This window comes from Ptychodera flava, chromosome 7 (genome assembly GCF_041260155.1).
Source record: "Ptychodera flava strain L36383 chromosome 7, AS_Pfla_20210202, whole genome shotgun sequence".
NCBI classification, from domain to species: domain Eukaryota; kingdom Metazoa; phylum Hemichordata; class Enteropneusta; family Ptychoderidae; genus Ptychodera; species Ptychodera flava.
This window is the reverse complement of record NC_091934.1, coordinates 42,353,518-42,374,521: the sequence shown is the minus strand read 5'-3', so window position 1 is coordinate 42,374,521 and position 21,004 is coordinate 42,353,518. Positions and strand designations below refer to the sequence as shown.

The 21,004-nt window shown below is 37.1% G+C and overlaps 1 protein-coding gene across 2 annotated transcripts in view; it reads right to left on the bottom strand.

Moving 5' to 3' along the window:
- Window positions 1-1,612, bottom strand: part of LOC139137594 (neuronal acetylcholine receptor subunit alpha-10-like) — a 244,689-nt gene extending 243,077 nt beyond the window's left edge. Inside the window, exon 1 of one of the 2 annotated variants that reach the window (XM_070705780.1) lies at window positions 1,437-1,612. The gene's annotated coding sequence lies outside the window, so the exon portion shown is untranslated. The remainder of the gene's footprint in view (window positions 1-1,436) is intronic. The other variant, XM_070705781.1, reaches the window with a different exon arrangement.
- Window positions 1,613-21,004: the final 19,392 nt, after the last annotated feature.

Genomic DNA, 21,004 nt, shown 5'->3' with positions numbered 1-21,004 from the left:
TCCTGCACGATTTATTTACGCAGAAAAAAATCCCCTCGACTCTAGCGCTCAATTTCTGGGTCACACGTAAGCTGGCAGATAGCCGTTCCTGCTTGCTTACGTAGAACTGGAAAAACAATAAAAATTAAAAGTCTTGCCGTTACGTATGTGCGTAGTTCGTCATAGGTTGATGATTCGAGGACAGCATCGTCTCGCTTGACCTGACTGTCACGAGTAAACAGATATTACATATTTTTTAAAGTAATAATCAATAAAGGAAATAGGTCATTGCAAGATGATGGACGATCCGGGTATCATCGATGGAGTTGCTGTCTGGCTGATTCATGACAATGTCTTCAAGGGAATTATTGAAAACGACAAAAACTGCTGGCCAATGTGCAGCATCTGGAAAGCTTTTATCATATTGGTTGTTTGAAACTCATTGCTGTTATTGCGAAATAACAAATAGCTACTCGGCTACGCAATATCAATACTTTCAGACCCCTTAAGATACTGTAAATAATAACAATTTACCATTACTAATTACATATTACCTTCCGAGACTTTGCACACCAGCAGGATACTGCAGGTAGATTTTGTCTGGTTTTTGCAGGAGGTAAAAAAAATTAACATTACATTGCCAGGTTTTTGTTGTGTACAGATTTTTACAGGGGCAATACAGATGGTTGGCGAAAACCATAATGTTAACAGGTGTGATGAATTTGTATAGTGGCATGTTTATAAACCTTTCAGTATCAAAATCTACCGGGTTTTTTTGAAATGAAAGTTGACGGATGTGTCTCACGGAGGACGAAATTTCAATTTATGAATGCTCAACCTCGATATCGTGCAATCACCAGATAAATTGTACACCAGAGAGTGGTTAAACTATTTGACCGATGCCTGTTGGAATCCCTAAGCTGTTGGGTACATGTAAATATTGTTAACTGTAAACGTGAGGAACATAATGAAATGCAATATGTGGGCAACCAGTTTGCAAAAACACGTGCGTTCTTCCACATTCTGCACAATATGGCGTTCTAATTAACCCAGTGGATCGCATCCTGTGTTCATGCTACTTATCTATGCACAGCCATATTTTATAATTATACTTGTCCATCGGGTTTATTGCACGCGATGGCTTTGAAGTCACTTGCGTATTTCTTGGCCATATTGCCAGCTGACTATGACTGAGCGAGCTTTTCTGATTGGTTATCGTACACAGTAAGGCCAACTCCATTGTGTGAAACGACAAACGCTGTAATGTGCCACAATTCAAATGTGTCTGAATAAATAGCTAAATTATTTTGAATACCTAATCAGAGAGAAGTAGATACACACGTTTGTAGGACACATATATTCATTTGAATATCAAGATGTGTATTCATTACATGTATTTGGCCATGGTAGATATTACGTGTCTATTACATGCAAACATAAGTTACTGGTACACCTACCTCTTGCTGATTTAAGCCACCACTCATACAACGGACTTGCTCTGGACAGTCGAGAATGAATTTTAGTTTGGAGCGTTATTCCACAATCGATCGAAGTTTCATATCTTATATGTTATCTGCTACACACGTCAGTGAAACTCTTTGCACGCACAAACACGAATCAACCTTTAGATTTTCGTACCCCCTAGGCTCGCGATTAATATCACAGTAACTCCTATCTCCCTTGTTGATAGTTAACTTCCTTTTAATCACCGTATCAATATGTTACATTTGAATTAATTGTGTGCCATAGATGCGCACAAAACGTAACGTTATTGTAACTAAAACACTCTTTCTGTGTATTTTGTCGACTTTTATTTGCATAGTTAATTAAACACATTTTTTCGCAATATGTTTATGAAATGTTGTCCTTCTAAAATGTCATGACACATTTTTATAAGCACCCACAGAATTAGTATGACACGTCGTCCATAAATTTCGTACAGAAGATAATTAAAGTTATCAATCATGCCGCTTTCTTAAGTATAAACAAACAGATCACGATACAATTAAATTTGCTATGGTTGTATCCTTCGGCTAATTAGACGCGCATATAGCTTTTTATATCCCTTGGTGGCTGGGTCGCCTCATAAATGTATTGTGAGTTATTAGATGAATTAATAAACTATGGTTAACCTCTTTAGCGTTCAGAATCGAGGAGGTAGACGACCGGCGGTCAAATATGTCCTCTTGTAGCTTTTTCATACGTCATTTACTACAAGAGGCACAGATATGAATCAGGTATGATTTCCCATCTTCGCATGGTGAATGCTCAAACAATGTTGCTATCAAACCTACATGGTGACTAGCAAACGGGTTTTTGGTTTATTCGTTTTTGATAATCGACTTTTACGTCTGAGACTGAATAGATACGATTTATGTTCGTGTTTCTTCAATATCAGATAAAGGTATAGTGTATGTCCATATAAAAACGTATATCAGATTTTTCTTCGCGCTCTCGTCTCTGAGATTAAGACGTGAGCATAAAAACCTTCATGATATAACTATATTGTCCGTGCTTGCCGCTAGGCTTATCTTTACGTACTCAACCTAGCTTAAATTTCCGCAGCCTAGAGCTGCAATGTCCATTAAAGGGTAGGTGGCTGTATTTTTGTACAGTCTTATTTCTGATATTTTTGGGACGCTGATAAAATCTGATATTGAAGGTAATTGTTCGACGTTATTTAATAAATTGCCCGGATGTCTGGCGTTAATAACATTACCAAAGCAAACAGAGTGCCAATATATCAACACATATGTTTATGCTGTGCTGTTGACGCGAGGATTACTATGTTGAAAATCATGATATAGACTCTGCAATTAAAGACATATTTTAGGGTTCTTGGGACGAAGCATAATACTAATTAAGTCTCTGTGAAATAAATTTCTCTTTGATTTTTTACACAGACTTAGCAATATATTAAACATACCCATATGTTTTTGTTGTATTTTCTTTACTCACTCTGTTTGCTGATAGTAACTTGAATCCATGATTAGTAAAAAAGCTGTTTTTCTGTGACTCTATAGTTTTATAAGTGAGTTCATTCGCACGGTATCGTCGATGCAGCCAACGCCTGTGAAAAAAACTCTGCGAAAGTATGGTGGATCAAACCTACGTGACATTTGTTATGTAGTTACAGCTCGTCTTATTACTCAACAATCCTATATTAAACATCTGTAAAATGAATGATGAAAGCATAAATACCATAAGGTGTTTTTAAATGTAGTACAAAACAGTTGTTAAGATAGCAAAGATAACACTGGATTACTTTGAGATATAGAATGAAATCTTCTCGAGGCCCGTCCTAATATAATACGAGACGTTCTTCGGCTGTTTGAAGAATGTTACGATGGTTTTACTGGATGACCGAAATTGAAGAGAAAATTTGAGCAGCATCATTGCTAGTTCAATTCACCCTACCTCCCATCATGTTATATCATGGCTGCGTCAATTGATATTCAATGTATCACAATAAACAGAACTGCACATGTAACCTTATATGTTGACAAAAAATAGCTGTGTGAATGCACGAAGATTGCACTCTTGTTCTTTGCCAAAGTAATGGGATAACGCTCAGTTTGATTCAATATCAAAGCCAACTAATCACCTTAAAGGGACAAAGTCGGCCATTTTTCATGAATTTTGTTTGATATGAGATACTACTTATATTGTTTGACATGTTAAAAGATACTGAATAAATGGGTGACCATGCATATATTCGACCCCGGTTTGACAAATTAAATGAAACCATCATGAAAATGAATTAATGGTCATGGCCATAAATTCATTTTCGCGACGGTTTCATGTATCGTGTCGAAAACCTATAAGTCGAATATTTTCATGGTCACCCATTTATTCAGTATCTTTCAACATGTCAAACAACATTAGTAGTATCCCGTATCAAACAAAATTCATAAAAAATGGCAGATTTTGTCCCTTTAAGCAAAGTTCGAATGCCATAATAATTTAAGCATCATCGACTGGCATGAGAGTTTTTTGTACACTAAAATAAAAATATGCATTGTTTGTTTATATCAAGATATTTAACGCCAACCTACCAATCTTTCATCTTGCGCCCTCCAGTTGGTAGTTATAACATAAACATCTGGCTTAATGGTCTGGCAAACCCTTTGGAAAAATGCTTTATGTAGCTTGTCTTTGATACACTGTCGCAAAAGACATTTTGCAATTCAAACTGTGCATTCGGGATTTTTGGGTATTCAGGAGTACTTTGCCACCCTTAAATTTTAAAGCCTTTGTTATTTGTATTATGATTGGACTTATTCTGTGAGTGGCAGCCATACGGCGAGGTTTTAAAGGATAATAACGGTGACAAAAATAAAACAAAGTGTAGATCAAATAATATATCATGGAGCAATTTTAGAATATATATATATACTATATATATTACATATACATTATATACATTACATTATATATATATACATTACTTTGTACTTGAAGTAATCTGTTTATTTATATATATATATATATATATATATATATATATATATATATATATATAAAATAATATAAAATGATATAAAATAATACAAAATTACTTCAAGTACAAAGTAACGGTATCTGTTACTTAAGTTCATGCATCCTGCAATCATCAGACAGATGAAGTCATCATCATCTGTCTGATGATTGCAGGATGCATGAAACTTAAGTAACAGATACCATTTTTTTGTACTTGAAGTAATTTTGTTTTATTATTTACACACACACACACACACACACATACATATATATATATATATATATATATATATATATATATATATATATATATATATATATATATATATATATATATATATATATATATATATATATATATATATATATATATATATATATATATATATATATATATATATATATATATATATGGCTGCGATTGATTTCGTTACTTCTCTACCAGACGCTTTTGCAAACTGCTCTTCTGGTCGGAGGGTGGGAAATATCAGAAGCAACACAAACGAAGATACATTGAAAATTTCAGTAACAGGATAAAGTAAACCGTTACAAGATGCAACGCTATTTTGACTCATCTAAGGGCCTATTAAATCTTCAAAGTATTGGTCTGTTAGATGCATTCAGATGAACAATTTTTGATGTTTAATAAGACAAAACTACACGCTAAAACATATAACCTTTTTGCTCCTGGGTTGTCCCAGCTACACAAATTGACTCGCCTGAGGCTGAACACATCAAACATTAACTAAATTACCCTCCAACTACTAATAAATACTTGAAATACCTAAAAAAAACTGTTAATCAGCATATATTGTGAACATATTCGTCGATTTAGCTCCAGCAAGAGATTCACCGTCCTTTACTTATTTCTTTCTTTCATGTAAATAGACATTTTAAGTTGAACAAGGAGTATAAATTTGCAGAATTTGCGTTCAGAGAGGACAATTTTACAACCGATACAGTCAAGAGTGGGAACTATGACATCAAAACAGGTCAAACGCATTCCTCCTGTGTTCTTTGTCCCGGATGAAATGTCCAGACTGCAATTTCATCGACAATGGCGCCGGTGAGATAAAGCCTTTATTCATCCAATAAAACACATGTCAAAAATTTGAATGAAAATGATTCATCAAACCACCTCAGGCAAATCCCCTTTCCGTATTTAAAATTGTTTAATTATCTAATTTAATCCATCAAAAAAAATGCGAGTCATTATTAATCGTTCAATTTCTAATGATGAGGGTTTGTTATTGTTATTGTATCATTTCATCTCAGTGGCATTTGGTTCACAAGCAGCTGATCTGTTCCTCTAATCCGTTTATATATTTATGCACTGTACTCTGTATAGCCTTTGCGAACGTGATAACAATAGAAAATAAGGTAACAAGCATTATTAACGGCAAAGGGGGCGGAAAAGAAAATGGAGGAATAGGAAAAATCCAGGGTGTTCAGAGGGCCTTGAAATATTCCAGAGTACTGTAAGGGACCGCCAACTTTTCACTCGATGCAAATCATAGCGATAAATCACCCTCAACAGGACAGAAGACTATTCTTTCGCAAACCAGTTTTCTGAGGTTATCCAATGAAACAGCTGTTTGGCCACCAAAAGGGGCGCTCTGGAAATTTGACTATCATCGTGGGAGGGGGCGCGGAAAACAGTCGATGAAATATTTTCTTTTCTGCCCCCCCCCCTTTTAATAATGTTCGGTTTCTTAGCTAAATTTTCGTAGTAAAGGTGAATATGTTATATTTTCCGAGACGCTACACATAATAAATCATAACGTTATAATTAACACATAAAATAACAATAATCCTGATAATACGTGTTCATTAGCATACTATAAATACGTATATACATATATACATTATATAGACATCGGCATATATTACAAATGTGTGTTTGTTTGTATATAAAATGTAGCATATGTATCATATATTATATACGTGATATATGTGATTACATTTGCATGTGTTTTATTTATAATAAATACATCAAACTTACTGTTTACAATTGAAGAGCTGCTATTTAGTCATTCTTAAGCAAGAAGATCGGGAAATGTTTTAGTGTGGCATTCAAAATCACAAAACGTTACTAGAAATGGAGACGAGAATATTTATTAGAAAATGTCCGGTAGATTCACCGCACGGCCATACCATTGAAGACCATTAAGCAGGCAAAAAGAGTTATATTAATATTCAATACTGATTAATGATTACTGTCAACTTCTACATTTAAAATCTTAGAGCTTTTTTATGGCTGGGAACGGAGAAAAGATCAGCTTTAAAAAGTCAACGTCATTGTCATCGCAAAGAAGCGTCCTTTTCTGGCAACAGGGCACGATAATGCTTGGTGTTCAGTCTTGATTATTCTGAAAGGTTCGTGATTATATTCTCTAGTGTACTACTTTTGCACATTTTTGAAATATTCATACGGATGAGAGCGATGCATTCCCTGTCGCATTAAACTGAAGAAACCGTCTTGCTTTGATGCTTTTTATTGCATTATTGTATAGCTTCTTTCCAGTTGCTCACAGGCAAACGTTTCGATGTAGATTGCAGTGTGACGGGTAAGTGTAAAATGGAGTTCACAGGAAGATCTTAAAAACTTACTACATACATATTTCACAAAATTCAGCCGAATGCGAACATCAAGCGATGACTAAATGGTCTCTTTCTATCAAGGTATGACGTAGTTTCTTAATGCACAAATAGACCGAGCCCTGATGCTGGCCGACGGTCTGTAAAAACGAATACCGTTGAGCTTGTTTGGCGGACTGTGAACATCACGTGACCCTTGACAAAAGCCAATACCAATTACATGTACATTACTCAGTTTAAGGGGGCTCCTTTCGTTCTTGAAAGTACAGCGTTAGTTCATGTTATTTACCCAAAATGTTCAGAATCATCATCTTAGCCATGTAAGTGATAAGAAAACAAAACCCATGTTCTAGTTGTTCCTTTGTACTACCGTTTATTTATATTTAATAGATTCTGACACTTTTCGATCACTGAAAAAAAAAGCCATATAACGCTAATTAGTCCGCACGGAGCAAAGACTCGGACAATCTGACTTACATGTCTCGCGGTCGCATCGTTTGTGTTTTTACAAGTTGCCAGGGTGTTACTTTTTAAGAGGGATGGTCGCATTAAGACCTGATTTGTTTAGATTCTCTCTCAGTAACAATTACATAAAATTGTCCAACCACCTGCAGAGTGTACTCAAGAGTTGTGATATATGCTTGGCAAGTGCCTCATTAACCACAAAACAAGGCGAAAGACTTCAAGTAGGCACGCCCTCGGGCTGTGATGTTGTGGAAACGTATGTGGCAACAATTTATGGTTTTCCATGTCTAAAGGGTATTCGTTTGTCTGAAGTCAATGCGTTTACGACAGACATAAAAGTTTCCTATCTTATGCGTGCAGAGAACAGTAAAGCTAAAACCCGGTTACGAACACTCTACTCTTTTAGAAATGGAGTATGCAAATAAAAGCAGGCAACATTTGACAAATTAAGATGACGTGAACAATGTAAGAAACGAGCTAATAGTAATGTTATCATACAAATGCTTTAATGGTTCACAAGAAATGCATGAGCACATACGTTTATCTTTTTATCCATCCGTATCATGGATGACGACTGAATAAAAAGAACGGGGCAAAAACAATATGGCTGCTTGGATGTGCTGCACATGCTGCCTGCACAGTTAAATAGAGGGACCTTGATAGTAGAAAAAAAGAATCACACACTCAGCCAATGCGCATGTCAGCGAAATACTTTAGATACATTTCGCCGGTATAAAAGTTAAGGTTGTATGCGCCTCGAAAGTGAAAGACTTAAAAATTTTGCTCAAACTTTCTTCAATGAAGCTTTCGACCATTCTCTTACCAAATCAAAAATAAAAACCAGGGGAAACCGTACAAAGTTTGGTACTAGAGAGACAAATTACCTGAGATTTCCCGATATTTGAAATTCAAAATGGCCACCATCTCTGTGTTGACTCTATGGGAAAAATAAAAGTTTCGGTTTCCGAAAAACCAAGACGGTAAAAAGTTTTCTTACACCAAGAGCTTTAAAATGAGACCCAACAAGTGGTAGATCAGAAAAGTATTGGAAAAGTTTGAGAGTCCAAATATTTTCCCCGAGCCGCGTTCTAACTTAAAGGACTGCCCGCCGAGCAACCTTAAAAACTAAAATTGCGACATTGCGAATACATCCGTCATTGGTATATGGACAAGGCACGAAAAACAGCAAATATGATCGAACATTGACAGGTGGTCGCTGAGAGCGTCTAGCATGAGCAAACATATTTTAAATCTCTAATCGATTCAACTTGAAAACGACTAAGCCCAAGTCTGTTCATTTGTCTGTTACAAATCTTTTATTTGAAATTATACTTTTAAAATTAATAGCGTAAAACGATTCGTAGAATTTCTAAAGATCACTCATCTAAAATCGTTTTGTAAGTTTTTGAAAGACAAATGTGTTACTGTGGTTTTTGATAAATCGTTTTATGGGAGCACATGATTAAAGTAAGCTTGCTCGGAAAAATCATTGACATATTGTTGTATCTTTCGTTTTAAGTTTTATTGCGGGAAATAAAGCAGACCCTATATGTTCACGTGCTTTACATGCTTGATTTTAGTATTCTGTGGTGACGTCTCGTCCGAACACGAAAACGATAAAAGTATCGTATCAATAACACTTAAAAATAATGAGTAGATTACTTAATCCGTTTCTCCGTCGAAAGCAAAGTTCCTGGGGAAATCGTTATTCGTAGAAACATTTATGGATAAATTTAACAGACCCACTCTATATCAGGCAGAAAGGTGAGAAGCAATAGGCGTGTGGATAGATAGGTTAGTTTTCGTGGACTGATCAACAGACTGAGCCGTTTGAAAAAAATCAAACGATTATTCATCATGCGATTGCTAGCCATACGATAGTCCGTTAAGGACTAAAGAAATAATGGTACCTGTTCAAGCCAGAGATTTGATCCTGGTGTCATCAGGCAGCTGCAACGCACTAAAACTGACACAAATTGAAATGTGGACACAGTGTAATGACCATAGTTCGTGGTCAGAAGTGCATGCGTGTTAATTTGCCTTATGCCTTTAATGATTGATCGGGCGAAAATTTCACTTTAAATATCATTTCCGATGCTCTACATTTTTGTTTGTTGTCTTCTGAGATAGTGATCAGTTATGGGTTTTTCAATTTCCCTTTTCGAAGTCCTTGACTCAAAATGATGGATCGATGGTACAGTGCGTTTGATTCTCTTTGTTTTGTATTGTATTATTTGCTGTTTTGAAAGTCTTTGCAAATCCTACATGTGGCAGTTCATGACAGGTGGTTACTGATACCGTGCAGCCCGTGCAAACGTTCAGGTACTCTAAGACATTAATCCACCTCGACCATGAAAGATTTTCAGCGTTATATACATTCATTATCCTTCAGAAAAAATTAGTGATTTTTTCCTTAAGTTATTGTGTGACTTTTTAAGGGCCGGGAATTGTAACTTTTGATGAATTTTTTTTCAATATTTTCCTGCTTGTAATGTCAACCAAAATTTCTTGTTGACAAGTGGATTCTGGTCCGGATTCAAGTTTAAAGTAATCAATAACACAAGTGCATTCCACACATATAGAAGCTATGTTGACAAGCTAACTAGTGGATATTCCAACATGCTCTTGCGGGAGAAGGAAAAGAACTTGCAATTGACATACAAAATACAGACAATGAAACAATCATCAAAGGTTATAGTTACTGGCCCTTTAAAAGAAATACTCAATTGATATGGCTTTGAAATTGTTGACATTAGATCAATATGATAATTCCAAACATCGAACTCAATAGAATCACCTTGGTTTTCTGTAAAGACTTGACGTGAATCGGTTGGGAGAAATTGGAAATTGCAGGGTAGCAGTAATTACAGTGGGCTTTTATTAGAAACTCTCTTAAAGCCATTCACATTAAAATGAAAGTACACTTTTGTGAGGCAGATAGAATTACACCGTCCGGGGTCAAACTATCTTTGGAGTTGAAGTGGACTTGTAATCAAAAGGAGATGATTTTCAAGCAGTGGCTCTAGGAGCATTGCGATGTGAACTTTCTATCAAGCTGTCAACATGTAAATCTCTTTTCCTTTCATCTCTCTAGTATCTAATTGCACTTGTAGGTTACCAACGTAACGTGGTGTGAATTTCATTTTACAAACGTAAAATGCGCTCCGCAATCATCCGTCTGAAAGTAGGTGGTTTTGTCTTGGTATTATATTTGGAACGTCATTTTGGATCACATATATGAAGTACAATAGTACAAGAAATGGGCGGTTTTTTCTTTAACAACGCTGATAAGTTTAATTAAACCATGGTTCACAGGGAAAAACCAAACCATTCTCACCAAATAAATAAAATCTCAACATAGAACAACTTTCACTTCAGAAAACCAAAACATTACTGCTCCATCAGTTATAGAAACCACAACGGATTATTTTTTGCATTATCTTCACTTCAGAATGGCGGTTCGTCCAATGTCATCGCAGATACATATGTGTTTACACATATTATTTTTACTCCCCTTATCCTAATATCGGACGAACTTATTTTACACGAGATAAAACCTTTCGCACAAGTTCCCGTTTGTTTTCATATCACTCATTGTTATGCCAGTGTGCTAGACAAGTATTTCGTATTTCGTATTCGTTTCAGAATCTACCGACTGTACATTTTGCCGTATATTATGACATTTTCAGCAAACTATACGAATGTCTTTGTCAGTTTGTCGTATATCAAAGTAGATGAACTAGAGTTGTGTATTTAAGAATATCGGTACGTTATTTTGCTATCAAAACTGTATAAAATTAACATTTTAGTCATCCGAATCAATCGACTGCTTTGAACTGAAATGAGCATATACATGTGGTTTGCTGTTTGCGTATCTTGCTGTCCCGCCGTCTGTTTGTCTATCAACCTGTCTCCATGCGTGAACATACGAACCTACATTTTACCTATAAACTGTTGTATGAAACCAGTGATCAGATCAACAATTTTTGCTGTATGACTTTGCTTTATTTAAATTGAAAGCGCTGTCATGAGTTCATGAAAATCTACTTGTGATAATGATGGACACTTGCCATCCAACAAGACAGAATTTTTAGAAATAATTCTAATTCCGAGCTAATCACGTTTAGAAAAACAGCTTACAACGTGCACGTTGACCCCTGACCTCTCGATATGCTGATGATAAATTGGTAGTGACACCCGCGCTGATTGGGCCCATTTAAGTGAGCTTTGCCGTAATGCATTTATGTCAATAATTCACTCAAGATATCATGAATTTCATGTCAAAATCATCAGTAGTTTTCACACATTTCTGATCAATAACACTCAGTTGCAAGAGTAGGTCGTCAGTTTCACTATAAAATTTATAACACTATTAATAGATCTGCCGTATTATCGACACCCAGGGGGTATCGCCATTTTATTTTTCATGAATCAATTCGTGTTTTAATGATTCTTTCCTTTGTGCCGACTGATAATTCGTTTTTATTTATCACACAGTTCTCACTAATCGTGAGTTCGTTTATGCGCTATGATTATTTCACTGTCATACATTTCACGTGAAATTTCAGTGACGACAACATGATCATATACAGACGGTCATCGACTTACGAACAGCAAAAAGTATTATATACTGCCGGAAAACAATGTCATTTGCAGATATATTCGCGTGTAATATTATACATTGTAAAAAGACTTTCATAACATAATACACGTACTAAACATGTCCTAAGGTATTAGAACATGGAAAGTTGTAGTATGTGGTCAGATTATTCCACAAAGAGCGTATTTACTCCTCAAGGAGACTTTTGTTAAACTAGAAAAATTCTAATCTGTGATTATAAAATATTTGCCGAATGTTCAAGTCAAGCATTTCGTCCTATATATTCACTTCAGATCTCTTAATCTATACAAGCAACATCGGTTGAGTAATATTCAGATATTGAGATTCATACGACGATGTCCCTCTAAATGACTGCCTATCTCACTTGCTTGGGAAAATATGTTCACTTGGTTCCAATGACAAGACTGGACTATGCCCCATCACAACACGATTAGGAAGTAAACTGGGGCTATGGTGAAAGTGCTGGCCTGTACTTTCACCATAGCCCCAGTTTACTTCCTAATCGACAGTGCGCGACAGGCATTATACATATATAGGCCACTGACCGCATAAACCTTTCTTCTCTGCTGTAAAACTCTAGCAAGATTTGAAAGGGGAATGTTACCCAGCGATTATGTGTTCAGCAATAAGAAATCTATGAAAAACTGGTGCGAAATCTGTTTTTGTTATTAATTTTCACTTACTGATAGCGCGATGGCACCCATTTGAAAACCTTTAATTATAGGTAGAAGTGACGTAAGAGCCTACGACTGCACTGACACTTGTGGGGCTTCCTCGGCTGTAGACTATGGGGAAGCCCTATAAGTGTCAGTGCAGTCCTAGGCTCTTACGTCAATTCTACCTATAACCTATGGTTTTCAAATGGGTGCCATCGCGCTATCGGTAAGTGAAAGTTTATAACAAAGACAGACTTCGCACCATTTTTTCATAGATTTTTTATTGCTGAACACAAAATCCTGGGTAACCTGCCGCTTTAAGGAAAATTTTTATTATTTGTACTGAAGGCGGTCTCATTGTCTAAATCTGCCACTTTCGTCTCCTCAGAACGGAACTAAAGATAAGCCTGCTTTTGTCTCGGCAAAACATTTCCAGAGACGCTAAAATAAATTCAAACTAAGCCTAGATAAATTTGTTCCCTTAGGAATTAACAATAGCTAACCGAGATGAGTACCTTGTCTTTCCTGGTGTTCTCGTCTCTCCCTGAATGAATTGACCACATGCACTACACTCGGCTCCTTGAACGTTACAGACTACAAGATGATTCAGAGGTAAACATGCCTTGTCAAGCTAATCTACATCTGGAAAGATCCCGGTAGGCCTTTCCTTCGTTAGCAAGTCCATCAATTACAGTATTGTTTCGAAGTACTCTGCATACCACTACTTATACGTTACAGCATCTGGTCAATCATAGTCACGTCTGTTGGTTTGGTTACATACTTGGGACACTGAGAATCCTTACAGTTTAATTCTCGGTGTGATACGTGCGTTTACATGTAGATATTTATACGGATTCCTTTGATATCATGACATTATGCTGCTATTCTCGACGTTTTTTACCCACTGCCGAAGGGATACAATTTTACATACAGTTGAGTCTGTATCAGCACTTTGTACATTTCTACGGCACTTCGAGAATCATATTTATGAAGGCTATAAATGATTCCAAAAAAAGCCTTTCATTGAGCTTTCAATTACATAATCATGCCTCATTTCAGAGTTAAATAAATGTTATCGCAGAGTAAATATGGCGTATAAGTAAAAACTACACATGACGGTGTGAATACTGAAAGGCAAATACACGCCATTTAGAGTCAATTCAACGTGTCTCTTTTTCAACATTTCAGTGAACAATGACAATATAATTAGTTAATGCAGTTACTGGCAAGTAATTTAGAGCTCTGAATAAAGAAATCTCAACACTATTATATCATAGAAATATGTTTTCTCCGATGACAGATCGTTAATCCAAGTCACAAATGTTCGACGTAAATTCATCACAAAAGAACACGTTTAGAGAGTAGAATATCTCGTTTCTTGAACGAACTGATGGAAGAGTTAAGCGATGGTATTATCGCTGGCCCGTCAAACTCACTTTCATGCACATTTTCTGGTTTGTTTGCCGACGGATACTAAATTTCCATGTTTCCTGTCATAGAATTACGCTGGAATGAAACAATTTACGTGAGCTGCCGAAACCAGACAGTTAGGACAGATACTTAGTTTGTCAGGACACACCGCAAGCCGACTTCGTTTTAGGTCAATTTTACAACGTCCCCCATTACGATGGCTAAACACTAAGCTGAATAAGTGAGGTGTTTTTCGAGTTGTTTTAGAAAAATGGTGTAGTGCAGGAAATTACAACGATCAACACTGACGTACTCCTTTACCGAGTGTGCGCTGTTATTTTTCAGGCGGAGAGAGCCACAGACAGACGAACAGACAGAAATCACAAGGTAGAGACCCAGAAACAAACAAACAAACAAACAAACAAACAAACAAACAAACAAACAAACGGAGACAGAGGGACACATTTAATGAAAACTGACACGAAAAGATACAGATAGGCGCACAGACAAACAGTTAAACAAACAAACAATAATGACTGATTGAAAGTGACAGACATAGACAGACAGACAGACAGACAGACAGACAGACAGAGAATAAGTCAAACACAAGGAGAGATACAGATAAACGGAGACAGATACAGATACAGAGACAGACAGATAGATAGAGTCGGAGACAGAAATATTCAAAGAAAGTGAAGGAGGTGAAGACAAAGAAAAAAGCATAGACACAATAACAAAAAAGCAGATAGTCTGTTGCAGAGACAAAGAAACAGGAGCTCGAGAGGAAAATGAATGCGTACGTGCGGTCGAAATGAAATATTAAAGGTATAAAATAAATCGCCATTATTTAATAGTGCCAATAAACTTTGAAGAAAGATTCGGTCGCCTTTGTCTTTTTTATGGCGTACATACTTAAAATGTTTTATTCCGGGAAAGAGTTTCTCTTTCGGTCGTTACGAATCGTAGCACATTTTGTGCCTCAACTCGATGTTATTTAGTTCGACTACAACCGTGGTCTGGAGAGGTTGGTGTAAGTTTCACCAACACAGGAAACATAACACAACCTCATGCAGTCTGCGCAACATGTTACGCTTACTAATTCATCATTTTTAAAAGTTGTGTCGGATCATTCTTTGTTGTCGCTCTTTGTTTTCAATTTTGCATGACATATCGTTTACCATGATGGACCAGATTGAGCGAGATGCTTGCGGAAAACAAGTTAATCCCGGGCAACATGACTACGTTGGGAGAGCTACTCAGATATTTTAGCAACCGCTGTGTCGTAAAAGCAAAGAATAGTTATATTTGAACTAATTTTACTGAGTTCAACAGGGGCTCTGCAAATAAATTCTGACATCATTCCATTAAAACTACTCACAAGATAATCCATTTTTCTCGTTCAATATTCAGAGTTGAGTGGAAGCGGTCGTCGACACCTCCTGCATAGAACAAGTGTTTCTGTACATTTCAAAAGTACTTTACGCTAACAATTTGGCAGCTCCGACAAAAATACTGATTTTTATCTGGCATTCGATTCTAAGAATTGCTTAAAATGTATATTTATACATATGGGTTCCTCTAGGTAATTATTTTTACCACTGATAAGCGCTTGAATCGAAGTGCTTTAGAAATATGCGTTATCACCAGTCACGCATTTTACAGTGTGTTCACCGACAATCAGCCAGCAGCACAGATGTTGCATGCAGTCACGTGATCGCTCGGTGTCCCTGCTGCTAACGTGACGTCACTGATTCGTTGCTGCCTGTATATCGTTAGTGGTTGGTGTGTAAAAAGTTTCAAAGCAAGGGTTTGGAGTAGAATCCGGACAGCAGTATGATACAAACTCTTTATTCCAGTTTAGCGGCTACCTTTCCTAATAACACAAAAGACAAAAAGAACAGTTTCTGATTCGATAGATACTCGGGAGCTTTGCTGAAGTCCAGACCATGACGGTGCTGCTGTTAGCTACCTGACATATATTGATTCCGAACGAGAAAAGTGAAAAATGAAAATTCAATACCGGTATTTAGATCATCAACATTATATTAAACTTTGTTGTTTGTATATCTGGGCTTACTTTGCATGTCGTAGTGTCTTCTACTGAAAGTTACGAGTCTTGTTGACTTATACACCTTAGAATAGACGGAATAGCTCTCCTTCAAAACCGAATGAAGGACCTACTCACTAGTAAAAGGTCTTGAACTTGGGTACTGCCTCGGCAGAGCGTGTTTGTGCAGACGTGTGACTAATGCTTTTTAAAATGAATAACTTTCCTTTTACTCCAAAGCTAATTGGTACATGGCTTACAAACCAGGGTAACATTCCAGTCACGATATTCTATTATTACAACGTTAGTAAACTAAGAGGATACCCGGTAAAGTGACTGCGCAGCCCCGGTTACATCTACCGGCTTACCGCCCTTGACAAAAACCCTTATCGTTAAAATCAGGATCCAAAATCTAATACTATTCCAGTTCTCGTTTATCAGATACCGAGCCTGGTGCCTCAAAGAGGACGAGTATTGTTCGACTGATACTTTCGACTCCGGGCACATCCGAAAATCGATAAATCTGATCACGTCATCTGTCTGAGGAAATTTCCTTAGTCGAGCATTCCTTGACACATTGGTTGACCTCGATCTGACTACGTTCGGATACATAGGAAGTTCAAAATGATTAGCTTTGTTTCCACGCCGAGGCATTCACACTTAGTATCGCACTCAATTTCCTTCTTCCGAGGGTCGAGCCTCGATGGAATCGTGCCGTGGTCGACAGCTGCCTCAAGTCTAATACAAATTCGACTTTTCAAGTGCCTCCCACCATTTCCTCTGCTTTGCTTCAACTTGTTGTCAGAGCGTTTTGCATCACTACAAACAGATGGAAATCGCTCTTCTCTATCAGCGAGAATCGACGTCGTGGCTCATGCAGAGATGACAGTTCCATTATGAAGCTGAAAAGCACTGCTTTTAATCTCTACCTGCACAATAGTCAGATTTGACGTGTCAATTATCAGCCTCGGATTGGAAGACTTACTCATCGGATTACAACTTTTAATTCATAGTATTGGGGCATAGGGAATATCCAAGGTGAAAGCTGCAATAGAAATCGATTCCCTGGCGATTGCTAGCGTGCTGTATCGGTGGATTCTGTTTAAATGCGGGACAAAAGTCAATGCAGAAAGCAAATTGTTTTTCCATAAAACCACTGCGCGGCAGGCCTTCAAAAGACAGCATAGCAGTTGTGTTCTTTCCCTCTGCGAATAAAAAAAATCAAATAAGTCCGACACGTAAACTTTACCGATGTAACTCGGGGTCCGGTGTGCGCGTAATACTTATGTGGATGCCAAACTAATACTGTAGATTGTCCATCTCTACTATTACGCAATAAACTGGTCACATCCATTGATGTGATCCGCCAGTACCGAAGAGTTGTAAACATGCGTTTCATATATTATATGTCGCAGACTGATACACAGTGCATATTATAACAGACGATAAGTCTTAAGGAGCGGTTTTTATTTGAATGTGGAATGTGTTTCAAATAACTATGAAGTTTGTACATGTTTGAGAGATAGATCCTCGTCAATATCGACCAATAGATTCATACTTTTTGTGGTTGATTTATAAAGATACGGCAGATAGATCAAAGCGCTTTGCAAACACTACAGATTGATGTATTGCGGGTGAAAACAGGATGTGCCTACTCGTTTCAAAATACCATACATCACCTCTCGAAGTGTACCCTGATGTCGATATCTCTTGCCTAATAATTTGTCCGTTTCCGTTGCATTGTCCGCGGCGTCGCTGAAATCGCTATGGAATGTATAATAAAGAGCTTGGCTTGGTAATTAAGTATGTAAGTAATTTCTATTTTCAGATCGAAAACAATTTATTATATTAACCCATTTCTCATAATAACAGGACGAAATGAGATTTGAGAGATGAATGATCTAGAAAACAATATAGGAACTTCTTTCTGAGCCACGTACCTTTATAGAACAATATCTGACAAGGCGAAATATCATTAACTTGAGGGCCATGTGTAGATCGGGAAAGGGATATTTGTGCATAGTGATTTTAATAATAAGCGCGGTAGTACAGTTTTCCAAAAGCTAACTCTGATTACTCCACAGACTTTGTGGTTCTAATTTCAAATCTAGTTGTAGCACTTGAAATTCGTAATTAAACAAGAATGATGAAATTCAATCGAGAAGAACCTCTATAGCTGATAACATGCAATAACACTACGATCTTTTCTTAGAGTCAAAAAATGAACTGAAAATTTTAAAGAGGAAGCATGTTTCCATGGCACTGAAGGCATACGTTCGACTAATCTCCAAACCAAAGAGTGGCAGGAGTACTGAATTATACATATTCATTTAAGGTCAGATGTTTGCTACACCTATTGAATGCACAAAGGGCCGGAAAGGAGCTGGTTTAACTAAGTTGAAATATCGATATTATGAGGCATTTTGAAACATCAATGTTAATTTGCTCGTCATTTAATTTATGACCTCACGAATTTTATCAGGTTCTGTCCGGAGAAAGACAAATTTGTTTGCTTTCCAGTCAAGTCATTGAGGGAATTCGAGAGCTTTAGCAATTCGCTCCTCTCAAGGTAGTTCGTGCCTGAAAATGACCAACTTGCACTTTTGCTCAAACTTTCCGTGGTGCAACTTTAACCGGTTTCCTTTCCATACAAAGAATAGAAAGCAGACGTCACCATGCAAAATTTGCATGATACAGTAGAGAAACACATTACCCAATGTTTGCCAACACTTGAATTTCAAAATGACCACCTGCCCATGTTATTTCTATGGTAGAAATTAAATTTTCGATTGTCACAAAACTAAGCCTGTAAAAACTTTACATATTCCATAAGTTTCAAAATGAACCCCACAAGTGGTAGACTAAAAATTTTTGTAAAAGTTTGAGAGACTGAACATCTGCCCATGTTGCACATTCTACCTCAAAAAACCTCTACGGCACTCTATGATGTCACACAATATACATACAAAATATAAGTCGTTCATGACTTGTTTCCTGATACAGAAAGAAGAAGACAATCCGGCACGTTCGTTTGCATACATCATGAAAGTGCTGAGAGACCCGAGTCGCCTGTAATGCAACCTCTTTTATTTCAACTGCGCACGCGTAGTTAGATTATTGATAAAACATGTCGCCAGATATCCACAAATGTAATCACAGGCGTCGGTTGCTAGCATTTGCAAGCCTGGCAACTTCTCTGTGACCTATCACTTAACCCAACATTATCGCTCTCACAGAGCTCTACAACCCTAATCATTTACACTTTTTATCCATTTTACCGATTATCCACATGGTGGTACTTCTTTTGTTTGTCCCATGGTCCTTTCGGAATAGCTAATTGATGCGGAACGGTGATAGCGTTGTATTAATGGTGAAGTTGGCTGCCTTATCGCTGACGCACTCTCGCAGAATACGAAATGAAAAAAGGGGCGAGACAGAACTTGTTCACAACTGAGATGTATTCCCCGTTTCCCCGAAGATTAACGAAACGTCTCCGACGCCAATTTTAGGCCTTTATTCAATTTGACTATCGACAACTTTTTCTAACTCTCATTTCCGAGTTCAGAAATTCAATCAGCGCTGGATTAATCTAATTTCTGTTTGGAGTGAACTCTGCATTTCAGGTAATACCATCCTTGTTACACAGAAATGTCCAGGCCGGATATAGAAGAGAAAAGGTCTAGACGTTATTCCAAATGATATCAATTTGGAGACGTTCAATCTGTCTGTCTGTCTGTCTGTGTGTATGTACATATGTATGTATGTATGTATGTATGTATGTATGTATGTATGTATGTATGTATGTATGTATGTATGCATACGTACGTACTTAAGTATCTTTGTATCTATCTAGTATGCGTCTGTGTATCTATGTATCTAAGTATCTATGTATCTATGTATGCTTATACGTATGTATGACACAGTACCTTAAGTACGTCTGTATCTGTTGCTGAAGGCAAGCACGATCAACATTCCAAAGATAGAGGTACATGTATGCAGTCTGAATGTTTGCGCACGATAAATCGACCATGCCATGTTTGGCAAAATTTGGTTAGCGTAGCGACATGATCAATTACGTCAACAGTCGTTTCCGATTTCAACGGTAGAGCAAAACACCGTTATCGACCTGTCCCGCGATACCACATGACGATACGAAAATTGACGCGATACACAATCTGTGCCGGAAAATTCTATATTCTGTGCAGTCGTTTAAGAATACTTAATCTGCCGAAAATGCCTTTGCTCGACGCGGTATACATTTCCCATTACCAATCTTACATAGCAACAATTTACAACGCTTCCAACAAAGTGTTCTTATCGAGAATCAGAGAGATAGAGTAACTGTTCAATTCCAGCCTCTGCCTTCCAACTGTTCTTGTCAACGATCAACAATTAAACTGTAATAACTCCAATCGTTCCCTCTAGCGCCACCGCAGGCATCCCTTTGGCGATAAATACTCGTTCAAAAGGAATCTAGACGACCGTTTCTCAGATAAAATTCGATCTTAACTTTATGTTAGGCTACTTTTTTTAAATCTACGAGACACTACAAGCAAAATTTCGATATATTGGCCAATTAAAAATTTAAGTACATCACCGTAATTTACTTGAAATGGAAACTGCTGCTTAGTTTGTCCGCCATAATCGTTGAACAACCGAAGGTGCCATCACTTCATCATTAGACATTTTGAAACTGAATCTTGCGTCAACCGGCGGCTATTTGAAGACACGAGATTAACCCACAATTCG